The 26,989-nt window shown below is 42.3% G+C and overlaps 1 protein-coding gene across 5 annotated transcripts in view; it reads left to right on the top strand.

Moving 5' to 3' along the window:
- Positions 1-300: 300 nt before the first annotated feature.
- The window catches only part of ARB2A (ARB2 cotranscriptional regulator A), a 363,023-nt gene continuing 336,334 nt past the window's right edge, over positions 301-26,989 (top strand). For 4 of the 5 annotated variants that reach the window (XM_077817192.1, XM_077817193.1, XM_077817189.1 and 1 more), the window contains exon 1: positions 301-434. The gene's annotated coding sequence lies outside the window, so the exon portion shown is untranslated. Of the gene's footprint in view, positions 435-13,511; positions 13,564-26,989 lie in introns of those variants that run through there. The other variant, XM_077817190.1, reaches the window with a different exon arrangement.

The raw sequence follows: 26,989 nt of genomic DNA, 5'->3' as shown, positions 1-26,989 counted from the left end.
ATCAGGCCCCTACAATGGCACCTTCTCGCGCGGAGGAGGCAAGAGCTGTGGCCGCAAAGGGACTGAGCTGCTACCATGCGGCCCCACCCCTCACCCGCTGCGTGCAAACGGGGCCCCACCCCTCCCAGCGTCCCTAACGAAGCCCCGCCTCTCCCAGCGTCCCTAACGAAGCCCCGCCGCTCTCCCCGACCACGGCCGCGGCGGCGGCTCAGAAGCGTCAGGGGCGACAAGCTGCACTTCCGGGTTCCTTGCTGCGTCGGTGCGCGATGACGTCATATCCACCGACCCCGGAAGTGGAACTCGAAATTGGCAGCGGCGCCGTGAATCGCGGAGGGGAAACACACAGGAGCGGTGGCGCGTCTCCCGGTAACGGTGCCTCGCCTCGCCCCGCCCCGCCCGGCCCGGCCCGGCCCTTCCGGGACAAGGGGAACCAGGTACGTGGCGCTCCGTCGTGGGGTCGAGGGGAATGTGCTCCTGCCGCGTCCCGGCGCTGCTGCTGGAACCACAGATCGACAGTCCCCCCCTCCGCCCCCCGGTCAGTGATAGCGACTCCCCCGCGCGGGGCATCCGGTGCGCCGAGCCCGGTGCCAGATTGTTCAGTGGCCAGGGCCGCCCCTCACCAGAGAGAGCCTTGGCGTAGCCTGCCCTGGGGAGTCGGGCTCCAGTTCCCTCCGCCGCTCTGCACCCGGCGCCCCCGGCTGATAGTGTCACGCTGGGAGGGTGTCTCCTTCCATCTCCCAACAGAGCCAGCCCGGCTCCCTCTCCAAGATTGTCACATTGGCCAGAGCCTCCCCCGTACGCACCAGAGAGAGCCCCCTGCTCCGAATTCCCATCTCCCTCCCTACACACCGCCCCTCGCCCTGGAGGCTTCCCGAGCCCCATAGGGGAAGTCACAGTAGCCAGAGCTTTCCCAGAGAAGTCGAATGTCTAAGTGTCAAACTTATTCCCTGGAGAGGGCCCAAGCGCCTGGAATGATATGGTTCTTGGGTTGTATGTGTCCCTCAGACTTCCCCTGATGCTGGTGGGAGGCTTATTTTTTCTTACTTGCATTGTGGTAGTGCCCAGGGACCTGTTGTGTTAGTTACTGCACGAACATGTAACAAACATGTAATATGTAATAGTCCCTGCTCTGAAGAAGTGGTTTTTTTACCTACGAAAGCTGATGCCCAAATAAATCTGTTAGTCTTTAAGGTGCCACCAGACTCCTCGTTGGTCCTACCCTGAAGAGTTTATGATCCAAGTTTGTACAGAGATTAAGGGTAGGATATGCTGCTTATGTGGTAGCTATACATAGGGGCCTGACACTGCAGATACTTAAGCACGTGAGCAATACTGTTAGTTTGTGGGGAACTCCTCACATTCTTAAACATTTGCAAGATTGAGCCTTTTGTAAAGGTAGCAAGGTATTAAAGCAATTTCACTCTGTGAGGAAAAATTGATGACAAGTTGTTCTACAGCCCAGGTTCTTTCTGCTCTCGCTTATATGCTAATTTCAGTAATTGCCCATATAAATCAAACAGTTGTGTGGTTAAAGTTTGGAAAATGATGTTCTCAAAGTGTTGTTATTAGACTTAGGCTTTGTCTGCAAACAAAAGTTGTATTGCTTTAACTATACCAGAGTATTGAAAGCCACTCTTTTTCCCCAGCATGGTTATCGTTATACCAGTGTAAATGTGCTCTGTACTGGTATATTTGTTCCTGTACAGTAAGGATAATGAGTTATACTGGTGTAAGTTACATTTATACCATTATAGCTGCATCCACTTGAAGGGTTGTACCGGTTTAACTGTATTGGTAAAAAATCATACCATAACTGACATACCTGTACAAAAACTATGTGTAGACCAGGCATTAAGAGTTAACACTCATTTGAGGTGAGTGGAGACAATTATCAACTTACGGAGCTGTTTAGTGTGTTTGCAGACTCAGAAAGATGACACAGCTTCAGTTTTCAATTGATTTATCCTTAGTTCATATTTGGAAGATTTTCTTCACAACCATAAGGGCTAGAGACGTTTTTTTTTTTAAGTGTCTTTGATTCTGTGGAACCTGTTTGTTATTATCATGGGGTCTGTTGTTTGACATTACTGGACATCTCTGCTCTTTCCCATCCGGACAGAGTCAAAAAAGTCAGTCCCCAGTCATGGGTAGAGATGATGTGCAGATCCTCCCCTCCACCCATGGAGCAGTAATTGTAGCTTAACTCCCTTTTTTACCCACAGAACTGAAAGCAGAGTGTCAGAGCCTCCTTCCCTTCTTTCTGCCCCCCTACACCCCTCAGCAAGCGAGACTCACAATGGCCAGGGTCTCCCCATCTCTCTCTCTCTCTCTTTGAAGAGAGAGAACACAAGCGAGTCACAATTGCAGTGCCTCTCCTTGAGAGTAATACTGATTATTGTCTTCTCTTCTTCCTCCCCATTGAGTAATATGAATCATAGGGTCGATGCTGCTTCTTTACTCTCCCTGATGACAGTAATAATAATTTCTGAATGATTGCCCATCCCTTTTGCCCCCTACCAGTAAATATTGGCCTATGCCTTCCTCCAGTGCTACTCCTTCCCCCCCAGTGAGTAATAATAGCTATTGTCCTTTTTTCCCTTCAGAGTAATACTTGTCAGTATTCGGGGTTATTGTTCCCTGTCCCCCAAAGGAGTAATAATGGTAACACCTCTTCCACATGCAGAGGTTTTTAATGGCGAATGTTACTTTCTTCACTCCATCCCCTATAGTATTGTAGGTTTGTATTGTAGTTTGTTTTGTAAATACATACTTTTATACATTGATGAAATAAATAAATAATTCTGAGTTTTTTCTTTAACTTCAGAAAGAGGTACTAAGTGTATCCCTCCAAAGTCTTGCTGTACTAGAGGGTTGCACTTGTACCTTTTTTTCAGTCCACACTAACCATCTTATTTCAAAATGTCTACACAAATGTTCCATTACTGTTGCAATATCTGCATTGTGCATCATGCAGTTTTCAGCCCAGGTCCCTGAAACAGGGATTTTTAGAATTAGCTAGCCCTATCTTGAAAGATGATACATTATTTTTCTCAAAATATAGAGTATGAAGTAACATTTCTCATTGTACATGTTATTTTTTATTTTGTAAAATTACTTGGCAGTTGTATTGTTATAAAATAGAAAGTTCATAGGCATAAAATCACACAAGCTGAGGTAACTCAAAACAAGAAAGTAATCAAACAAGCACAGGAGACACCTGACATTGTGCACTGGTTGACAAAGGGGTTGCAGGAGCACTGTGAAATTGTGCTGGGGGTGCCAACAGCAATGCGGAAGCTATAACACCAATACAAAAGTATTGGTTTAAACTAGCCCAGCCAATGATACGGTGGCCTGATGTTGTTCTGACTGCTGTTCTGTTATTGGTAAGGTGTGTACAGGAGCCACAGAGGTATCAAATTGATGCTGCTAGGCATGGCTTTGATACTGCAACACATAGCTGTTCCACACCGGGAGTGGTGATACAACTGATCACTCCATCCGCAGAAAAGTTAAAGGATAATGTCAGCTTCACTAAATGGCTGCTGGGGCCCTCTTAACCAAGAATTGGCTATTGGGAAATACAGTTTTGCAAGACTTGATCCTTTTCTAGGTTGCTGGTCACTTCGACTAGTCAAAAATTTACTGTGATATCTTTTTGGCCTATCTGAAATGGACTAGTAATTTCAACCTAATCCAGTTCCTAGTTGACGTGGCCTCACATGAAAAACTACTGAAGGTGGCAGTCTCAGCAGAGAAGCCACTGACTGAATGGATGTTGAAAACAATCTGCCTTTTCACATTAGAGGTGGTCCCTCCAGTTCCAGTTAGCAGTATGTTGATGAATCAGTATAGGGAAGCTTACAGGTCACTGCCCTTAGTTTATCTCTGTCGAAGTCATTCTGTCAGCCTTGATTATTATTAAATTCCCAACAAAAGAAATATTACATTGCTGTTTCTGGAAAAGGGATAACGACTGAACATAATGAACAAAACCGTCAACTTACATGGATGCTGTGATTCCACTGAGGGTAGTAATGCTGTAGTAAAGATTGAGGAGGAGTTTCTGTTATACTATGTAGCCCCTTCTGTATTTTTAACTACTGTTTTAATGCCATTTCTCTTAAGACTATGCTACTTAATTTTTTGTGTGGTAATTTAAATGACCATGTAATAGATGCTTTGGCAGTACAGTATGTAGGTAGGTAAAGTACTCCCTTACTCTACTTTTAACTACTGGAAACTTTCTCTAATATTCTGCCAAGTATCAGAGGGGTAGCCATGTTAGTCTGTATCCACAAAAAACAATGAGGAGACCGGTGGCACCTTAAAGACTAACAGATTTATTTGGGCATAAGCTTTCGTGTGGGTAAAAAACCCCACTTTTTCAGATGCATGGAGTGAAAATGACAGATGCAGGCATAAATATACTGACACATGAAAAGAAGGGAGTTACCTTACAAGTGGAGAGCCAGTGTTGACAAGGCCAATTCAGTCAGGGTGGATGTGGTCCACTCCCAAAAATTGAGGAGCTGGTATCAATACCAAGAGAGGGAAAATTGCTTTTGTAGTGAGCCTGCCACTCCCAGTTCCTATTCAAGTCCAAATTAATGGTGTTACATTTGCAAATGAATTGTAGCTCTTGCAGTTTCTCTTTGCAGTCTGTTTTTGAGGCTTTTGTTGTTGAAGGATGGTTACTTCTAAATCTGTTGTTGAATGTCCAGGGAGATGGAAGTGTCTCCTACTGGCTTTTTATGTTACCATTCCTGATGTCTGATTTGTGTCTATTTATTCTTTTCTGAAGAAACTGTCTGGTTTGGCCAACGTACATGGCAGAGGAGCATTGCTGGCACATGATGGCATATATCACATTAGTAGATGTGCATGTGAATGAGCCCCTGATGGTGTGGCTGATGTGGTTGGGTCTTATAATGGTGTTGCTAGAGTAGATACGGGGGCAGAGTAGGCAACGCGGTTTGTTACAGAGATTGATTCCTGGGTTAGTGTTTCTGTGGTATGGTGTGTAGTTACATGTGAGTATTTGCTTCAGGTTGGGGGGCTGTCTGTAAGCGAGGACTGGCCTGCCTCTCAAGGTCTGTGAGTGTAGGGGATCATTTTCCAGGATAGGTTTTAGATCGGTGATGATGTGCTGGAGAGGTTTTAATTGGGGGCTGTATGTGATGGCCAGTGGTGTTCTGTTGTTTTCCATGTTGGGTCTGTCCTGTAGTAGGTACTTCTGGGTACCTGTCTCGCTCTGTCAATCTGTTTCCTCACTCCCCAGGTGGGTATTGTAATTTTAAGAATGCTTGATAGAGATCTTGTGTGTGTTCGTCTCTGTTTGAGGGATTGGAACAAATGCGATTGTATCTTAGGGCTTGGCTGTAGACAATGGATCGTGTGATGTGTCTGCAGAGCTACAATTCATTTGCAAGTTTAACACCATTAATTTGGACTTGAATAGAGACTAGGAGTGGCTGGCTCACTACAAAAGCAATTTTCCCTCTCTTGGTATTGACTTCTCCCCATCAATTATTGGGAGTGGAATTCAGTAGCTGTTAGGAGAAAGGGGACTAGGTTCAGCCAAAGCTCCTGTCATCTACTCTTGGGATTATTGGGAGTGGACCACATCCACCCTGACTGAAATGGCCTTGTCAACACTGGTTCTCAACTTGTAAGGTAACTTCCTTCTCTTCATATGTCAGTATATTTATGCCTACATCCTTAATTTTCACTCCATGCAGCTGAAGAAATGGGGTTTTTTACCCATGAAAGCTTATGCCCAATTAAATCTGTTAGTCTCTGAGGGCTTGTCTACATTATCAGTTTACAGAGCTGCAACTTTCTGGCTCAGGGGTGTGAAAAAACACCCCCTTGGGTGCAGCAAGTTTCAGCGCTGTAAAGTGCCGGTGTAGACAGAGCACCAGCGCTGGCAGCCGCACCTCTTGTGGAGGTGTTTTTTTTTTTTTGTTTTTTTTTAAAGAGCTTTAGCGTTGCCACTGTAGACTAGCCCTAATATTCTAGTACCTGTAGTTTAATCGCTGCCCTTCTTCTTTCTTCAGACTGCCTTCTCGGTTGCCGTAGTCATTCCTGGATATAAATATGTTAATCTCGGATCCATTAATACATGAACGTGACATCACAAGTAATTAATGGATGTGGCATTGCACTTGCTACTCTGATTATATTTTTTTCCACAAGTTGCCTTTATGTAGCAGTTAGCTAAGGTTGAGGATAATGTTCGCTTGTACTTAGTTGTTGGAGGTTTGATGATTACATGTTGGTTCCTTTTCGCTTTTGATTTTTAGACTGCAACTTCATTGTTCTTCCAAGGCAAAGTACTTGTGAACGTTGTTCTTCTTACCATTTTTTTTACTATTGGTTTTAATATTTTTGGAACAAAACCTATTTTCAGGGAAGTGTAGTGTCTTTAATTTTTTATTTACCAGAGTATGCTTTTCACTGCTGAATGTCCAGCAGATTTGAAATTCATAGGCTCCTTGCTGAGACCTTTACTATGATCTCTAGACTAGTTGTTTAGCTCCTTGTTTCTCTTTTCAAAAAGGTAGCTTCGTAGCTGAAGAAATGACCTTCAATGGTCTGCTTTTGAACAGCTTTTTATTGTTCGCTTTGGTTATTTTATTCAATGACTACTTTACTGAATTTGTTGTGTGAATTTTTTGGTTTTCCTGTCTCTCCCCTTCTATTTCACTACCTTTGCTTCTGTGTAGTCTTCCATTGATGGACGTAATTAATCATTTGTTGAGATGATTTTATTTTGGCTTTATGGACAGTCACTATTTTTTATTTATGTTAAGCTTTTTAGGAGCTAAGAGACTATATAGGGCCCAGAATATTGGAAAAAGAAACAAGTACAGACATCTGTCCATGTAAATGTATAATTATGAGGATCCAAGCACTTTTATCTGTCATTCTTTCAGAACTGCAAAATACACATGGAGAGATGTGAACAAATTAAAATCTTAAACGCTACTTCTTTGAGTCTGCCCTCTTGGCTATTTTTCTTTTTAATTTCTAAATGAACCTAATTATTTGGAATTCAAATTAAATAAATGGTGTAACTTATATATTAGGAGGGAGTAAAGTTTTCATTGATATCACTTAATTAATGGGGTTTTTGCCAAGGTCCTCAATGGTAGAATTTAAAACACAAAATAGACTTGTCATGAAAAGCCTAAAATCTCTGAAAATTGTGAAATACAAATGTTGTGTCAGTTTTTCACCTTTTACGTATGCACAGAGAAACACTATCAAGTTGTGGATTTGAAATGACTGATCCATCTTGTTGAGTGCAGGAAACATGGGGCCTTGGCAGGAGCCAGGGTACTTGCTCTTGGGCTCTCTCCTCCTGAATCTGTGGACTAGATTTCTTAGAGCAGCTGAGATGAACAGAGAGTAGATGACAGGAGCTTTGGCAGAACCTGGTCCCCTTTCTCCTAACAGCTACTGAATTCTTTCCCATCCCTCCCATTCCTGTACTTGGTGTTAATTAGTACCTACTTGGGGGAGTGTCTCTCTATGCCATACTGTTGCAGATGTGACTAACAGAGGTGCTTATGCTGGAGCCCTCTTGGTTTAAAAGGGAGAGAGTATTATCAGCATTCTGTCAGTCTCCATGACTTTGGAATGTTCTCCCTCCTGAAAATAGCCCTTTAAGGTGATCTTTAAGGGCATGGCTACACTTGCAGGTGTAGAGCGCTGTGAGTTAAACTCACCTTCGTAGAGCACAGTAGGGAAAGCACTGCAGTTTGTCCACACTGACAACTGCAAGTGCACTGGCGTGGCCATGTTTGGGCACTTGCAGTGGCATTGGGAGCGGTGCATTGTGGGCAGCTATCCCACAGAGCACGTCTTCCTATTCTGGTGCTGTGGCTTGTGGGTAGGGGGTGGGGAGTGCGGGGCATTCGGGGTCCTGTCCCAACTCCCCGTGATGCATCGGTTCGCATCCCAGCATTCCCTTTGCTTCTGTCCACATTTGGCCCCATCTTTCAATGGTTTTTGTACTGCACGCTTCTTCCCTTTTGGTCTGCGGGGATGGAGCCCGAACTGCTGAGGAATGTGCTGACGAGTCTCGCCAGCGCATCACGTTTGGCAGTCGAAGGATTCCTTAAGATCCAAAGTGACAGTCAGGACTCCGATTATATCAACTCGAGTAACGCAAACAACATGAGTTTGCTTGTGGCTTTCACAGACATGCTCACCACTGTGGAACGCCACTTTTGGGCTTGGGAAACAAGCACTGAGTGGTGGGAATCACATCGTCATGCAAGTCTGGTATGATGAGGCGTGGCTGCAGAACTTTCGGATGAGAAAAGCCACTTCATGGGACTATGTGAGGAGCTCACCCCCACCCTGCAGCGCAAGGACACGAGATTGAGAGCTACCCTGACAGTGGAGAAGCGGGTGACTACTGCAATAATCTGGAAGCTGGCAACTCCAGACAGCTACTGATCAGAGTGGGGAAGTCGACTGTTTGAATTGTATTGATGCAAGTTTGCAGGGCCATTAATTGCATCCTGCTCAGAAGAACCATGACTTCAGATAATGTGCATGACATTGTGGCTGGCTTTGCACAAATGGGTTTCCCTAACTGTGGAGGGGCGATAGATGGGACGCATATTCCAATTCTGGCACCAACCCACCTAGCCTCCCAGTATGTTAATCGGAAGGGCTATTTCTCTATGGTTCTCCAGGCGCTTGTGGATCACCGTGGGCGTTTCATTGACATGAACGTAGGCTGGCCCGGAAAGGTGCATGACGCACGCATCTTTCTTAACACTGGCCTATTCAGGAAGCTGCAAACCGGGACTTTTTTCCCAGACCAGAAAATCACAGTAAGGGAAGTTGAAATGCTCATTGTACTCCTTGAAGACCCCGCTTAGCCTTTGATGCGTGGCTCATGAAACCATACACAGGGAGCCTTGACAGCAGCAAGGAGCAGTTCAACAACAGGCTGAGCCGGTGCAGAATGACTGTGGAGTGTACTTTTGGCTGTTTAAAGGGTCGCTGGCACTCTCTGTATGGGAAGCTGGACTTGGCCAATAACAGCATCCCCACGGTTATATCTGCGTGCTGTACTCTCCATAACATTTGTGAAGGGAAGGGTGAAAGATTCACTCAGGCATGAAACTCAGAGGTTCAACACCTGGAGACTGAATTTGAACAGCCAGAGAGCAGGGCTATTAGAGGGGCCCAGCGTGGGGCTGCAAGGATTAGGAATGCCTTGAGGGAGCAATTTGAGGCTGAAAGCCAACAATAATATCTGGTGTGGTGCCCTGCATGGGAGCGAAGTCCAGTAGGAATCTGTGTTTGCAACGTATGATACGCTGACTTGCAGCATCTGTTGCTTTCCTGGCTGAGGTTTCTTTTACATTATGCAATAATAAATGTTTTCAAAGCCAAAAAATCAATTTATTGAAAAGAAACACAACACAACTGCTTGGAAAACACAAAGGGCAAGGGGGTGGGGTAGGGGTAGGGGTACAATCACAGATTTGCATATGTCCTATCTGGAGTGCTGCGCAATGCATGCTGCACTTCAGGATGGCTATTGTCAAGGTTCCTTCCCCACTCTGAACTCTAGGCTACAGATGTGCATGAAAACCCCCTAAGCTTATTTTTACCAGCTTAGGTTAAAAATTCCCCAAGGTACAAACTATTTTACCTTTTGCCCTTGGACTTTATTGCTGCCACCACCAAGCGTCTAACAGTTATAACAGGGAAAGAGCCCACTTGGAAACGTCTTCCCCCCCAAAAAATCCTCCCCAAACCCTCACCCCCTTTCCTGGGGAAGGCTTGATAAAAATCCTCACCAATTTGCATAGGTGAACAGAGACCCAAACCCTTGGATCTTAAGAACAATGAAAAAACAATCAGGTTCTTAAAAGAAGAATTTTAATTGAAGTAAAAGAATCACCTCTGTAAAATCAGGATGGTAAATACCTTACAGGATAATCAGATTCAAAACATAGAGAATCCCTCTAGGCAAACCCTTAAGTTACAAAAAAGACACAAAAACAGGAATCTACGTTCCATTCAGCACAGCGAATTTTATCAGCCATTTAAACAAAACAGAATCTAACTCATATCTAACTAGATTACTTACTAAGCTCTAAGGCTCCATTCCTTTTCTGTTCCTGGCAAAAGCATCACACAGACAGAGAGAACCTTTGTGTCCACCCCACCCCACCCCATCCCGGCTTTGAAAATATCTTGTCTCCTCATTGGTCATTTTGGTCAAGTGCCAGTGAGGTTATCCTAGCTTCTTAACCCTTTACAGGTGAAAGGGTTTTTCCTCTGGCCAGGAGGGATTTTAAAGGTGTTTACCCTTCCCTTTATATTTATGAGAGCTATACTGCATGGTGATGGGGGTTGAGCGCAGTGGGTAAGGGTCGTAGTTTTCAGGGCTGGGTGGTAAAGCTACAGGTGTTGGAGGCAGCAGGTGGCTATAAGAACCCAGATGTTGGGGAAAGTGGTTTGGAGGTGACATGGTGGCACAAGGGAAAGAATTTTGGGACAAGGGCTGCAGGAGAAAGGGTGGGTGTCGGAGTGCTCCGCCTGCATGGCTACGAGCGCCTGGATCGAGTCCGCTTGGCGCTCCACGATGCTTATCAGCTGCTCTGTGTTTTGGTGCCGGTGATCCACAGTCTGCTGGCGGTCCCTCATTTCACTCTGCAGCCACTCCTGCACTTTTTTATTTTCATTAGTTGAATGCTGCATGACTTCATGCAGCATGTCCTCTTTGCTTCTACGTGGCCATTTCCTGATTCTTTGCAGCCTCTTGGCCATTGATAACATGGACAGCTGAGATCTCAAGGTTTTATCTGTAAAGACAAAATGCAACACTTAACAGAGGCGGCATTGTTCACACCAGACAGAGCAATGATTCTCCTGTACTCAAGGGCAAGCACAGTCTACAGTGGTTCTCAAAGCTGGTCCGCTGCTTGTTCAGGGAAAGCCCCTGGTGCACCGGACCGGTTTGTTTACCTGCTGCATCTGCAGGTTCGGCTGATCGTGGCTCCCACTGGCCGCAGTTCGCTGCTCCAGGCCAATGGGGGCTGCGGGAATCCGCGCGGGCCAAGGGCCAGTGGGAGCCGCGATCGGCCGAACCTGTGGATGTGGCAGGTAAACAAACCGGTCCGGTGTGCCAGGGGCTTTCCCTGAACAAGCGGTGAGCCGGCTTTGAGAACCACTGGTCTACACAATAACATAATTTGCCTGTCCCAAAGCGAACACACACAACCCGTGGGAGCCCCAAAATGGTGAGTAAGCACAGGGTCAAGCGTGACTCATAGTTTCACGGCTGTACTGCCCTCTGGGGTCTCTGTGCGTTGGGGAGAGCCAACAGCAGCAGGGGGCCCCTATACTGAACACTGTCCCCACTTTTTCCACAGGAGTTGGTCCTGCAAGATATCTCTCTGCTGAGGGTGACCAGGGAAGCAAGGGAGGGTCTTCCACCCTGGCCCATATGCAGCTTGCCTGTGTGCAGCAATGGTCCCCCCTGCCTCTCATGGCACAGTGCCGCGGACAATTCAGTCTTACTGGGATCAGGAGAAGGGTGGCTCTCCCGAGAAACCTCCACAAGCGCATTGCCCAAGTTCTGGCTGAGACCTTTGAAGAGATCACTGAGGCCGATTACTGTGATGAGAGAGCACGTCAACGCCCTATTCCACATCTAGGCATGCATTCGGCCCTAACCCTCCGCGCCCCAAGAGCCTGCACCAAATAACTTCCTTCCCAAAATAAAAGCCGCTTACCAGGAACCTCCTCTGGTGTTTGTCCTTCCCCAAGCACTGGCCGCCGCGACTGGCTAGCTTCCTCCTGGCTTGATAACAGCTCCTGGCTGCATGCATCTAGGGATTCCGGGGTGTCTTCCTCTGCCGGAGCACCCCCGCACCCGCTTTGCGGCTCCTCCTACCTTGTTGAACTGGGCTCTGAAGTGTTCATGGTGGTACTCGAAGTGGAGGTGGGGTTGCCCCCAAGTATCATGTCCAGCTCTTTGTAAAAACGGAGCGGCTGTTTGCCTCTTGGACTTTGCAGTAGGTATTCCGCAGCTCCTTCACTTTAACCCTGCACTTCAGTGCATCCCGGTCATGGCCTTTCCAGCATGGCCCTTGATATCTGCCCAAAGATATCATAATTCCTATGGCTGGAGTGCAGCTGGGTCTGGACAACTTCCTCCCCCCAAACACTGATGAGGTCCAGCACCTCACCATTGCTCCATACTGGGGATTGCCTGGTGTGTGGAGGCATGGTCACCTGGAAAGATTTGCTGAGAGCACTCCACGCCTGGCTGAGCAAACAGGAAGGGGATTTTCAAAATTCCTGGAGAATTTAAAGGGTGGGTCTGACGGTTGGTCACCTGAGTGCAGGGCAGTAGAGTTCAAAGTAATGACCAGAGTGGCTAGAACAGGTATTGTGGGATACTTCTGGAGGCTGATCGCAGCGCAATAACAGACCAGGGTGTCCACACTGGTGCTGCGGCATTCCAGCGGTGGTGCAGCAGTCTTCCACTCGCCTAGGTGGAGTACCAACAGTGCTGTAGCCACGGAGACAGAGCACTCTACGTGCCTTGTCAGTGTGGACGGGGAGTGAGCTAGGGCGCCTGGGGCTCCTTTATTGCGCTGTAACTTGCAAATGTAGCCAAGCCCTAAATCTGTTTTCTTAGACCTTTGGGGAGACAGAAAACTCACAAGGGTAGATGGGTACTAAGTGTGCTTATTTTCTTGGTTACTTTCTACTGTTAAGCTTGAGGCAAAATTTCTGGTTCTGTGTTAAGGGTTGCATTTTAAATATTTGTCAGGGGCTTCTAGACCTTGGTTTGAAGAACCTTGTTCTGTTTTGTACAAATCAAAATAAATTGTCAGAGAGAGACAGTCATTCTCTTAGGTATCTTGTACCAATCCCATGAAGGCTAGGATCTTTACTCCCTGGACTGGCTCCTCACAGAATATTCCCCAAATTCAAAGTAGAGTATTGGGGTGATGAGTTGTTAGTGATTGCTGCTGAAGAGCTTTTAAAAAGTTATCCATTGATCCTTATTATTCAGTGTAAAGCACCAACAAACCAAGAAGTGAATGGGAATATAATAGGTGCTGATTTTTTGCTAGTTTGGTGTGTGTGTGTCTTTTTTTTTAAATCATATACTGGGACATGTTGTTGGTTGATACTAGCCATTAAAGTACTTGATTTTGAAATGTGTTGCCCTATGAAATGTACTTTGTCCCATGGAAAAAACACACTTCTTTTTGCGAACACTTCTTTCTGTGTAAACTAATGTAACCTTAAATTGTATTTACTTAATCTGTGAGTCACTTTCATTGATTTAAATAGAGCAGAATTCCAGAAGTACATTTAAAAAAAAGGATTAGAAGTGGTTATTTTGTATTCAGATTGTTCCCTTTTTTCACTAACTTCTAATATGAAAAACTTTTGCTAATCTAGTAACTATTAGAATGTAGATTTAATTATTTTTTCTTAATATATTTTAAAGTGAAAGGTGCCAGATTGACAGCTATGGAAACGAAATATCCTGTCACATAATAGGTACGTATTGGCAGTGCAAGCTTCTCTACACTGTTCAAATGTGACACAACCTTCTTGAGGGGTGAAAGGATAGTTCAATCTCTATTTATTCCTTGACTTTTCTGGTAAGTTTGCCAGCAAAGGTGCCAGTTTTGATTCTGATTTTTGTGTTGTGACCAGCTATCCTCCAGGACATAATTGAGACCAATAAGTCATTTTATGTCCACTGACCAGCTTTCAGCAGATAATGACTCAGTCCTATACTTGTTTGAATTTATTCTAAGGACTACTGCCTAATCTGGAGTTCGTGTGTGCAGTACTGGTCATCCTATCTCAGAAAGGATATTGTAAAATTAGAGGGTGTTCAGGCGAGAGTGAAGAGAATGATTGGGGTAAGCAAAAACTCACCTATGAAGAGAGATTTAAAAGATTGCAGTTGTTTATCTTATAAAGTAGACAAATTTGAGGTGGGTCATAATAAAAATATAACGAATGATATGGAGAAGGTAGATTAGGAATTGTTTCAATGCAACAACAAAGGGACATTAAAAATAAATGGGGTAAATTCAAAACTGAAAAGAGGTCCCCCGCAACCCCCCTTTCAAAATGCATAATGAAACTGTGGGACTTATTGCCACACAATATTGTTGAGGCCAAAAGCTTAGCAAAATTCAAAAAGGATTGAACTTTTATGTAGATGATAATATTCACAGTTTTTAAAACTGTTGCTTACATAAATTTTGGAAGATATGTTAAACCTCATGCTTCAGGGTTTAAACCAGTCTCCCAACTGTAAGGGATTAGAAGGAGACCTAATGTGGGGTTCAGATTATATTGCATCTGCCTATTTTGGGGTTTTGTGTACCTTCCTCTGAATCACCTGGTGTTGGTCAATGTGAAACAGGTTTAAAAAAACCACTACTGGAAAGAGGTTATAGTTTTGTGCTAGTAGTACTGTTAAATATCAGTAACTATTTGATTCAGTAGTGCTCAGAGGCATCAACCAAGTCACGGTCCTATTTTGCTGGGCACTGTGCAAACATATACTAAATGACAGTCCCTGCCTCAAAGATTTTACATTGTCTGAATCATAAGACCTGTCTATGAAGAGGGGGAAAAAGTGGGTGTGGAAGATGAGGTAACTTACAGCAGAATGTTTTAGCACAGAGTAAAAAGAAAAGGAGTACTAGTGGCACCTTAGAGACTAACCAGTTTATTTGAGCATAAGCTTTCGTGAGCTACAGCATCCGATGAAGTGAGCTGTAGCTCATGAAAGCTTATGCTCAAATAATTTGGTTAGTCTCTAAGGTGCCACTAGTACTCGTTTTTTTTTTTTTTTGCGAATATAGACTAACACGGCTGCTGGATTTTCTTGCCAGGCTGTATTAGGAGGAGAACATCACCAGACAGACATTTAAATTTGTTTTATTTAACTAAAACAACAACATTAGGTATTCTGGATTTTTTTTTTAGCAGCAAACATATAATATTTTAACAAAACAAGCATATGAATTTTTGAATTTAAACATTCAAGTTTTTTAAAAGCAGGTTTGTTTTTCTTAAAATTGTTTAAAATAATTAAATGAAATATTTAAAAAAACAAAAATTATATGGACTATGTCAGCCAGGTCAACATGAGAAACTTAAAATATTGACTTCTGCAGCTACCTCAGTCATCTTCACCTTCATTTTCCGGTTTGTTCATAATCTGGAAAAGAAAAACAAGCTTTCCTGCTTTTGCAGGTCCCAAACGATTTCTCAATTTAGAATGAATTAGTCCAAAGGAAGAGAATATTGTTTCTACACTGTCAGAAGAAGCTACCGCTGTTAAAAGTGACATTATCACTTTAACAGTCTCTGAATCCAAGTGCTTAAGTGACTTCCACCAGTTCACTGGTGTGATGTTCTTTAAAACATCATCAGCAAGCATATATTTCTTGAATGGTTCACCCTTAGCTCTGAAGTTTATTATAGTTGGCATTATGGAGGGATGATAGCTGGATGTCCATGTCATAGGCAACTCCTCTTCTTCAGCAGTTAAGGTTTGACCCTGGTACCAAGTATTGAGAATATTTGCAAGAAAATGATCTGGAGATGATGCTTGTCCCATTTGTTTTTTTTAATGCTTGTAATTTAACTCTGTCATTGCATATTTCTCTTTTTAAAATCTCGCTCAGTAACGTCAAAATTTCAACAGCATCAGCAATAAAACAGCTATTTCCCTGCATTTTGTTTAAAGCCTATTTCTGTAGCCTTGGAGTACCCAGCATGTGTTTCAACATTTCTCTTAAGCCAATGTTGAGAACTTTGGCTGTGACAGTGCCATCTATATTTTCACAATTTTGTCACAAACTGTCATCAGATTAGGCCAGTTCTTGATATAGTGCTAAAAACAGTCCACTACTGAGTTCCATCACACCTCTTGTGGGAGAATTAGCTTGGTTCCTCCCACTTTTTTCAGAGCAGCTGCAAAGTGGTTGTTATGGAAGTATTTTGCAATTTCAACAACATTAGCCTTTATTTCTGGAACACTGAAGTCTTTGGCTAGGAGGTGCATCAAATGAGCACTGCAGCCGTAATGTTGTTAGCTTGGGAATCTCTTCAAATAACTTCTTCTCATCTTGGATACATTTGCAGCATTGTCTGTGACCAAGCTGTGTACTAACATTTGAATTTTTTTTCCCACAGTTTGTTATAGCTTTTACTGCTGCTACTTGTAAATATTCTGCTGTGTGTGCATTTCCTGATGTATCCATTGTTTCTGTAAGGAAGACATTCCCTTCTTCTGTTGTCACACAAGAACATACAACAGGATCAGTATGGATATTGCTACACCCATCAAAACTCAGGTTAACAATTTCACCCTCTACATCTTTCGCACACTTTCCAATTTCTCTTTCATATACTTTATCTGCGACGTCTGCTCTGTTGGGTGGACTGTGTCCTGGTCTTAATGACTGAACCATGTTAATGAAGTGTGGGTTCTCAATCATACGGAAAGGAGAGTTTGTTGCATAAACAAACTAGGCAATTTTTGTAATCTGCTGGTTCTTATCACAAACTTATCTATCGTTGTTACTGGATGATGGCGATACTTTTTTTTTCCTTTTGCTGCTGGTGATATACTGTGGCTATGTGACATATAGGATATGACTGAAACACTATCATTGGCAGATAGCTCTGAAACTATAGAAAATGGTGATCTTGAAGGTGGATAGTCTTCAGAATCCTGTATGTTGAGGATGGATTCTCCTAAACAAAATAAGTCCATACAGTTATTTAATTACTCATTTACTCACTACTGCTCATTTAGTATTTAGTTTGTATTCACTGACACTCAATACTACTTTAAAGGTGAAATTGTAAAAAGATCTGCCTATTCCAGCTATTTATTTTTTATCACAACTGCATCTAAAATGATAGTACCATACAGCAACAACTATATATTTTGCTCAAACATGAGAATTCAAGAATAGTCCAGAAGGAAGACAGGCAGTCCTTAAGAAAGAAGCATGAAATAAAAAAGTTACTAACCTGAAGATTCTGCATGTTCAGACATGTTCCTTTCGTCATCTTCAACGCAGCTTCCTCCTGAGAAGGAACACTTCTCATGATGTTGTTTCATTTGGGCAACCAGGCCTTGCATTTCTTTGTTGCACTGTTTGCATTTTGCACGCATGCCTGTCTTACCCACAGGTAGAGAAATTTCATTAAAATATTCCCACACTGGGTCTCTCTTACGGCCTGCTGCCATTATAGTTTTTCCCTTCTAGTGAGAGAATGATATGATAGATCTCAGATCAATGAAGCCTGCACTCAGAAAGACCTCACGACTTCTGGAATATGCTGCTCATACAGTTTGACTTTTGTTTCTACTGCCTGTCCCTCCCTTCTCACATTTATCTCCAGACTTCTTCTCCTCGTCCAGATCTGTTCTGCCCCCAACAATCTTCTGTTCATTGAACTTTTTGAAACTTTGCACTTTTAGAAAGAGGTAAGGGATTGACTCTGTGTACACAAATTTGCAGAGGGACAAAAGGGTTGAGGTCTGTTATTTTTCATCTTTGTTTGTTGGTTTGTTTAAAAACAGGTTTCAGAGTAACAGCTGTGTTAGTCTGTATTCGCAAAAAGAAAAGGAGTACTTGTGGCACCTTAGAGACTAACCAATTTATTTGAGCATAAGTTTTCGCGAGCTACAGCTCACTTCATCGGATGCATACTGTGGAAAGTGTAGAAGATCTTTTTATATACACACAAAGCATGAAAAAAGACCTCCTCCCACCCCACTCTCCTGCTGCTAATAGCTTATCTAAAGTGATCACTCTCCTTACAATGTGTATGATAATCAAGTTGGGCCATTTCCAGCACAAATCCAGGGTTTAACAAGAACGTCTGGGGGGAGAGGGGGTAGGAAAAAACAAGGGGAAATAGGTTACCTTGCATAATGACTTAGCCACTCCCAGTCTCTATTCAAGCCTAAGTTAATTGTATCAAATTTGCAAATGAATTCCAATTCAACAGTTTCTCGCTGGAGTCTGGATTTGAAGTTTTTTTGTCGTAATATCACAACTTTCATGTCTGTAATCGCTTGACCAGAGAGATTGAAGTGTTCTCTGACTGGTTTATGAATGTTATAATTCTTGACATCTGATTTGTGTCCATTTATTCTTTTACGTAGAGACTGTCCAGTTTGACCAATGTACATGGCAGAGGGGCATTGCTGGCACATGATGGCATAGATCACATTGGTGGATGTGCAGGTGAACAAGCCTCTGATAGTGTGGCCGTGTACATTGGTCAAACTGGACAGTCTCTATGTAAAAGAATAAATGGACACAAATCAGATGTCAAGAATTATAACATTCATAAACCAGTCGGAGAACACTTCAATCTCTCTGGTCACACGATTACAGACATGAAAGTTGTGATATTACAACAAAAAAAAGAATTGAACTCAGGTACCCAGTCCAGTGCTTTAATCATAAAACCGTCCTCTCTCTGATTTGTAATGAATAGAACTATCTGGAAATATGTATGTAGTACAGATAAATCTTTTCATGTGAAGGATGGGTATCATTATACTGTCTTCCTGATATCTTTACTTTATAAAAACAAAGTGCATATAAAAATCCAGGAATGTGTGCTACACGTACAATGGGGGACTGTTTTGTTCTTTGAATCATGAATCCCTCATATTCCTAGTAACAGGAGTTTTATACCATTTATCTCTTCTCTCCCATCTCTCAAGGATGTCATGCATCGGTTGGAGAACAGATTTTTGGATAGTAAGAAATAACTTAAACTTCAAAAAAAATTGGCTTAAAAAACTATTTACAGAATAGTGTGTGTGTACATATTCTAGGCGGAACTGGTAGAACTACATGTTAAGCTTATCTGATACTTCCTATTATAAGATCCTATTTTCAGTTGCTAAACATGAAATGTTTAGGCTGAAATTTTCCATACTAGGTTTCTGCCTCATGGTGATCATTATTATTTTATTTTTAATTTCAGTAAAAATAGTTCAACTGTTTCTGAGAATAAGGTTAGGGAAAAATATTTTGTCAATGTTAAATTCTAGCAACATACATATAAAAGCTCTAGCACGCCCCGGTTCCAAAGTATGGACTTGAAATTCCTCAAGACAGTGGTGTTTGTGTTAGGCATGTGTCTTTTGCCATCCCCGAGAAAAACTACCTAAATTTGGCCAATTTATTAGTCTTTGAAAAATCACAGTTCACATATGATCAATAGGGATTTCAAAGCTCCAAAGATTCTGTCCTTGCTGAGCATGCACAAGCCTCTTGCAGCTCCTAGTTCTGACTAGACTGTACATGTGTTATCTCAGAGAAACTGAGCATGCCTCCTCCAGCCCAGAGTTAAGGGTTGAAGCTCGACTTTCCTAGTAATGGCTGCTAGGACAAGGACAACTGCTCTGGGGCAAGGTGGGGACCAGACACTGGAACTGAGAGCAGGAAGCCAGTCTCATGCGCTCTCAATGATGCCCCCTGCTGCCATGGAGACAGTGTGGAGGAGGAAGCTGTCTGATTTGAATGCACTGGGGACAAAAGCCCAACTGAGGGGTGGAAAGGTCAGGTTGGACTGGAACTGGGGAGGGAAAGTGGGATTGGGCCTGGACAAGGAGAAGGAGGCTGGAAGTGGGGAAGGAACCACACTTTATATGACCGTGCTTATCAGATATATAGCGAGAAGGTATGCTTATTAAAAATTTGTTTGCTATATACACAGTGCTTCTATCAGTTTGTGGGAGATTCACTATGCTTAAGATGAAGATTGGATATTATTGGTTCTACTGGCAGTTGCTAACTCTCTCACTCTCTTGGGATGGTTTTGGTCCTGACTGTGGGAAATCTTATGATGACATGAAAAGCTCTGTTTGTTGTCCCAAGGAAGCAAAATCCTAGAGAGAGGGAGAGAGATTCCGTTCCACGATGCCCTGTAGGCGCATTAAACTGCGAGCTCAGAGAGCATGAGTTTTACTTCCTGCTTATCTACTGACTGCTGTTAATGCTTCTGTGCACTTCACATCTCTTATTATGAACCTTGGTCTCATAATGCTACCTTGAGAGTAAGTGACCAGTATAAAAGTGTTGTGTGTTTGATGTGATAAATTTCAGAATCCCATAATAGATTCATTTATTTTGCACCTTTGACCTTTTTGCTTACTGTCTGCCCACTAATTCACCCATCCAGGACGACTCCTAAACTTCTGAGCAGCTTCAAGTACATTTAAAAAAAAAAAAAGTTACTATAGAAAATGTTTGTTGCTTTCTCCCAAGGTGTAGAGTTCTCACCTCAAACTTACAGCAGCTTGAGACAATATTCAGTGTATATTTTGACCTGCAGAGTCAGAAACGGGACCCTTATGCCATCCAAAAGGAGGAATTTCTAGTTCCTAAACTGAACCCTACAAAATTCTGAGATACTGAGCTTTAAAGCTTGGGACACTTATGTATAGAAAAATCACTTTACTATAGGTCACTTTTTCAGGTGTTTTCCATTTCCATTTTAATTTCTCTCTCATTCTGCGGCCTGTACAATGGGGTTTATAGTAACTAAAGTACCTGGTTTTCCAAATGCAGGAATACAAAAAGTAGTCTCAATAAAGATAGGTTTCAGAGTAGCAGCCGTGTTAGTCTGTATCCGCAAAAAGAAAAGGAGGACTTGTGGCACCTTAGAGACTAACACATTTATTTGAGCATAAGCTTTTGTGAGCTACAGCTCACTTTAAGGTGCCACAAGTCCTCCTTTTCTTTTTTCAGTAAATATAGTTTCTGTAACAAGGATCTCGTAGAGGGCTTAGTATGATATAAAGATTTTATGAACACTCATTTAAGATCACCTTCCCATAGGGTTGCTAACTCTGACTGAAGCTATTCTGGGGGATTCCCTCCCCCCCCCCCCGACATGATGTAATGTCATTTTCTTAAGATAGCATATTAAAATATCTCGGATTGCTTTCAGTAGTCACTAGGAGATGGATGCCAATTCTGGGAGACTGCAGGCCAATTCTGGAGGGTTGGGAACCATACCTTCACAACTCACTTGTGCCATAACTAATGTCTATTAAAATAATTATAGCACAATCACCAAGTCAATCTTTTGGCAACAATAGTTTCAGCATTTTGAGATGCAACTTCTCTCTAGAAGATCTAAAATAAAAATGACATTTTTAGCTTTTTTTATGACATGTATTTATATTAATCTACAGTTTAGTGCAGTGGTTTTCAGTCATGAGTATGTGCACTCCTCAGGGTACACAGAGGTCTTCCAGGGGGTACATCAACTCGAGATATTTACGTAGTTTTATAACAGGCTACATAAAAAGCACAAGCAAAATCAGTACAAACTAAAATTTCAGACAGACAATGACTTGTTTATACTGCTCTATATACTACACACTGAAATGTATGTACAATATTTATATTCCAGTTGATTTATTTTATAATTATATGGTAAATATGAGAAAGTAGGCAATTTTTCAGTAGTAATGTGCTGTGACACTCTTTTGTATTTTTAGGTCTGATTTTGTAAGCAAGCAGATTATAATTGAGGGGAAACTTGGGGGTACGCAAGACAAATCAGACTCCTGAAAAGTGTACAGTAGTCTGGAAAGTTTCAGGGCCATCCTTTTTGTGTATAGTACAATTGTACTTGTGTAGTTTAGAATATATTTTTACTGGGTTGTGACCAAGAAGCATGGGTTTCATTAAAATCGTGTTTCAGTGTGTAAGTTGATTGGTTGTCTCACCAGCCCAGAAAAGAATCAGTGCTACATCTGAGTTTGGTCTCAGGTCCTTGCCTTGGTACATAATTTATTGGTCAGACACAAACCTCAGGAGCTAACAAAAACAATAATTCCATTAACGAAAGCATGCTTCAGTCCCCAGAGACCGTTCCCTTGCCCTGGCTCAGTATTGGAAGGAGGACATACAGTCCCCTGCTGAATCATATCACAAGGGTAGCCCTTAACCCTTTTCTGGTTATTTCACTCTGTCATATGTTGTTAATTAAAGGGATAAGAGTAAAGTGATAACTAGTGATGTGCAGACATTAAAAAAGTTTTGAGGCTTTGTTGGGTTAAGCCTCCATACTGCCTGATCTATTTGGCCCTCTGATACTTTCCCTTATCTTTGTCTGAGAAGCCAATATCATCCAGTCCCTTTTCAAGAGGCAGTTTGAGCAATCCTTTAGTTGCACAAGGTGCAAAGGGATGCTGCAAGGTATAGAGTCTCATCTATAGATCATTGAATCAATAGGGGGTGGGGGTCATTATATGGAGTTTATTTGGGCTTTGGATCAGGTTCTTGAGCAGCAATATTCCTTTCTGTAGGCAGGAAGGGATCCTGATTGCGTTACAAGCATGGACCACCTGTGAGATGCAAGTTGTGAAGTTGCAGGAAAAGTTAGAGTGCCTCTCATTTTGAAAGAATCAGGGGGTAGCCACGTTAGTCTGTATCAGTTGCATCTGAAGAAGTGGTTTTTTACCCACGAAAGCTTATGCCCAAATAAATGTTAGTATTTAAGGTGCCCCTGGACTCCTTGTTCTTCATTTGAAATGAGAGATATGACTGAGGTCAAGTGGCAGATTTATTAGGTCCTTACACTTATCTGCTCCCATCAATGTGGGGGTGAGAGGCATTATAGGAATTCCTTCTCCCCAACCCTCCCATCACCAAACCTACATATTCCTAAGATCTTGTCTACACTACATGTAGCATGTGAGTAGCTAAAGGCTGCAGTAAAAAGCAGGCTGTGTCCACATTTGCTGCAGTGTGCTACATCTGGCACTGAAAAGCTCCAGCAGGGGGAAGACAGCAGGGGAAAGGCAGCAGCTTCTCACTGCTGGAACCTTTTATTGGGGTGGCCGGCGGGGGGGTGGGGGCAGGCTCTGGCAGGGGAAAGCCTTTCCTCACTGCCTTCCTGTCTTTCACTGTCATGGGGGAAGGCTCCGGAAGCTGGGAGGCAGCGGGACACTATGCTGTTAAACATAGCAGTGTAGATATGGGAGGCATTCCTTGGGCATGTGCCCTAAATGTAAAGGGAAGGGTAAACCCCTTTAAAATCCCTCCTGGCCAGAGGAAAAATCCTCTCACCTGTAAAGGGTTAAGAAGCTAAAGGAAACCTCGCTGGCACCTGACCAAAATGACCAATGAGGAGACAAGATACTTTCAAAAGCTGGGAGGAGGAAGAGAAACAAAGGGTCTGTGTCCGTCGGTATGCTGCTTTTGCCGGGGATAGAACAGGAATGGAGTCTTAAAACTTTAGTAAGTAATCTAGCTAGGTATGTGTTAGATTATGATTTCTTTAAATGGCTGAGAAAAGAATTGTGCTGAATAGAATGACTATTTCTGTCTGTGTCCTTTTTGTAACTTAAGATTTTGCCTAGAGGGATTCTCTATGTTTTGAATCTAATTACCCTGTAAGGTATCTACCATCCTGATTTTATAGGGGTGATTCCTTTACTTCTATTTACTTCTATTTCTATTAAAAGTCTTCCTGTAAGAAAACTGAATGCTTTTTCATTGTTCTCAGATCCAAGGGTTTGGGTCTGTGGTCACCTATGCAAATTGGTGAGGATTTTTACCAAACCTTTCCCAGGAAGTGGGGTTCAAGGGTTGGGAGGATTTTGGAGGGAAAGACGTGTCCAAACTACGTTTCCCAGTAAACCCAGTTAGTTTGGTGGTGGCAGTGGATATTCCAAGGACAAAGGATAAAATTAATTTGTACCTTGGGGAAGTTTTAACCTAAGCTGGTAAAAGTAAGCTTAGGAGGTTTTCATGCAGGTCCCCACATCTGTACCCTAGAGTTCAGAGTGGGGGAGGAACCTTGACAGCATGTTTTTTTTCTTCTTCTGTAAATCTACTTTCTCTGTCCTTTCCCCCTCCTTCTACAGTCTTCTCAACCTCTTTGCCACAGAATAAGTACTAGGAGCATTAGAAGTGTGAAAATCTAGTGTGTCCAAAGTTTTGTCTCCTCTCCTCCTCAAAGCACAAAGGATCTCAGTTGGCTAGAAGGACAGAGGAACTGTGCTTTGATAATTTTCAGTCCTCCTGATCGATTGCTTTCTCTTTCAATTGAGAACTGTTGATGGGCACAAAGGAATGTTAAGCTGCTGGAATGCACTGTTACTTGTACTTCAAATTCTTGTCATATTTCTGGTTGTGATTTAGTTTTTCTTGGTATTGATGACCGAGTTGATTTTTGGATTAGAATTGACCTCTGTGGACACTAACGGTCTTATAGTACTCAAAGTTGCTTTCTTTTTTAATTTTTAAATACATATTCTTGTTTACATAAGAGAAATTTTCTTATGTACCAATCTTGCAATATCGTACAGATTTTATTGAAATCTGTTTGCTAAATGCTGAAATTTGTGCTGACCATAATACATTATACACACCTTTGACTAATCTCGTATTACATTGGACAAAGTACCAGTACAGATCATATTTCTCTACATTTCGCACATCGTATCAACATTTTTCTTATACTAATTTACAAACAGATTCGGAATAAAATTTATTTTTATGACCATTATGTGTAGATTTAGGAAGCCAGCTGCTACAGTAATGGATGCAGAATAAATATGTAGATATTGGTAGAACCATAGAACTCCAAATTATCCCTATTTTGATTGCATAACTTTTTAGGGTTAATCTCTATATTATAGTATCATAACACAGTAAATTGCTTGCCTTTCTCCTTAAATTACTGTTCCTTATGATCATGCTCTTTACTGCAGAAGTTACCTTCTAGGGCAGCAATCCCTTTGTCAGAGCAGAAACGTAGGTTTTTGTCTAGAAATGCAGTCACCACCTTGTCGTTTGCCTTAGCATCTAACTTGAGCATGCTCACTGAAAACAGTTAATCTTTTGCCTGTCTCTTTTAATCTCTCCTCTCAACCTGGAAAAATTTTAACTGTTTTTATTAGGCATATTCCATCGGTGACTAGGCCAAAGCCTAAAGCAAAATGGATTTCTTGGGCAGCCCCCTCTCTTCAACATAAGAAACTGAACCATGGACTCCCAGTCTCTCTGAGACTATGGCTACACTGGCACAGCTCACAAATATGTTTCTCTCCATCCATAATCATGAAGTTTCTACCTTACCATACTGTTTTGTGGGTTTTTGTTTTCACCTCCTATGGTAATGTATTTTGGATGCAGCTTCTGATAGGCCAAAGGCTGCATATTTTGCAATAAAAATATAATATGTACAAATATGAAAGGCAAAGTTTGAAATAAGTCCTGGTTTGGGATAATTTAAATAATACAAATCACTTAAATTGCATAATGTTTTATAGTGCAGCAAAACTCTGTGGTATCTGTCTTAGACATTTCCATATCATCATCATATCTAAGTGCGGCTTCAGTATGATTGAACTGTGAGGTGTTGTCCATAGCAGACTTTATAGTGTATCCTGTTCTTTTCATGCCTCAGAATTCAAGGGTGATCTGGTGATGGTCTTGAGAGAGCAGATATGTCAGTTACTAGGCTAGCTGCACTGTGTCCTCTTTCTGGGTTCTCTGAGTGTATCCTCTTGGGAATTAAACTTCATGCCTTTACCTATCGTGGTATTTTGCAGCTCTCCCACTCTTAGACTGGGACTTGGGCTACAGTTTCCTGTGTATCCACCATTCTTAACCTGCAGGTCCCACTGTAGCACAGGCACCTGCGGTTCTTCCCTTCGGGAGTCTATAACCAGTGGTGTACAGTGACCAGAAAGCCTTCTTAAAACCAACAAATTGTTAAAACAAACAGTAAGAATGGGGGGGAGGAGAGGGGAAAAGGAAGGCCGAGCCCTGGCAGGTGCCTCCTGCACGGCTGAAGCTGCAAGCCACGCAGGTGCGTCCTGTGCAACTGAAGCCCCAAGCCCTGGCAGGTATGCGTCATCTCTCAAACTTCTGAAGATTTTTGTATGCAGCTCGGAAGGTCAGTAAATTTGGCCAGCCCTGCTATATGTTGTCTCCTACAGTTCATTCAGTGTGTGAGTTTGCAAAGAGCAGGTCTGTACTTATGCTGCATTCTAATGAAGCTATGTGTTTGAGGAATTCTGCTGAGTTATGTTGAATTTGTATGTACAGATAAATTGGATAGAATCATACTGTTTCAAAATACTTGACTTTTTAAATGTTTCACTTGTAGAAAATTGAAAAGGCTGTAATTAATTATATTAGGAATATTCACACAATATTAGTGAATTTACTTCATTTCAGTTGCTGTATAATGCAGACCAAAATCATATGCTACTTGCTAAACTTTGTAATAGCCACTCTAACTAAATTTATACAGGCAAGAATAATTGAAACTAGAATGAAAACGTTTATTTACTTGTAGTTGGAGTCAAACAATGGGGTGTCTGGTTTAGTTTGAAATCTAGCACTACTGTACATCTCTGCAAGCCCTATGACCCAAATTTCAAGTGCCACTCCATGAATGTGAACGTTAAATATGTAGGCATATTCTCTACAAAATTTGTATTTTTGTATCCGAATAGCTATTTCTTTGTGGAACCCGGCCCCCACCCCCAGTTCTTCTGGTGTATTAATAGAAGCCTGGTGAAAACATTGTCCTCTTAGTTCTCTATATTGGATAAACTAGTAAAACATTTATTAGCAGCAATGAAACCAAAATATATTTCATGCTGAATTATATTCTATATTGCTAGGCATTGGGGGTGAAGAGATGTAGAGTACACATTGGATCCTTTGGAGGGAATATTTTTTGGTTCTGCATGGAAAAGCAATGTAGGTATAAATACGAGTCTGCTTCTAAAATAGCTACCTTATTTTTAAATATTTTTGCAGGTGGAATAGTTGGTTGTTGTTTTTTCAGAGGTGTGCTTATTACATTTCATGACAAAAATGGCCATGTAAAGCATTTGTAGAAAGGAAGATCTAAATGATGTATCTATGTAAGAACA

The sequence above is a fragment of the Eretmochelys imbricata genome, chromosome 5 (genome assembly GCF_965152235.1).
Source record: "Eretmochelys imbricata isolate rEreImb1 chromosome 5, rEreImb1.hap1, whole genome shotgun sequence".
Lineage (NCBI taxonomy): Eukaryota > Metazoa > Chordata > Testudines > Cheloniidae > Eretmochelys > Eretmochelys imbricata.
Note: the sequence above shows the minus strand (reverse complement) of the source record. Positions and strands in the feature narration are given on the sequence as shown.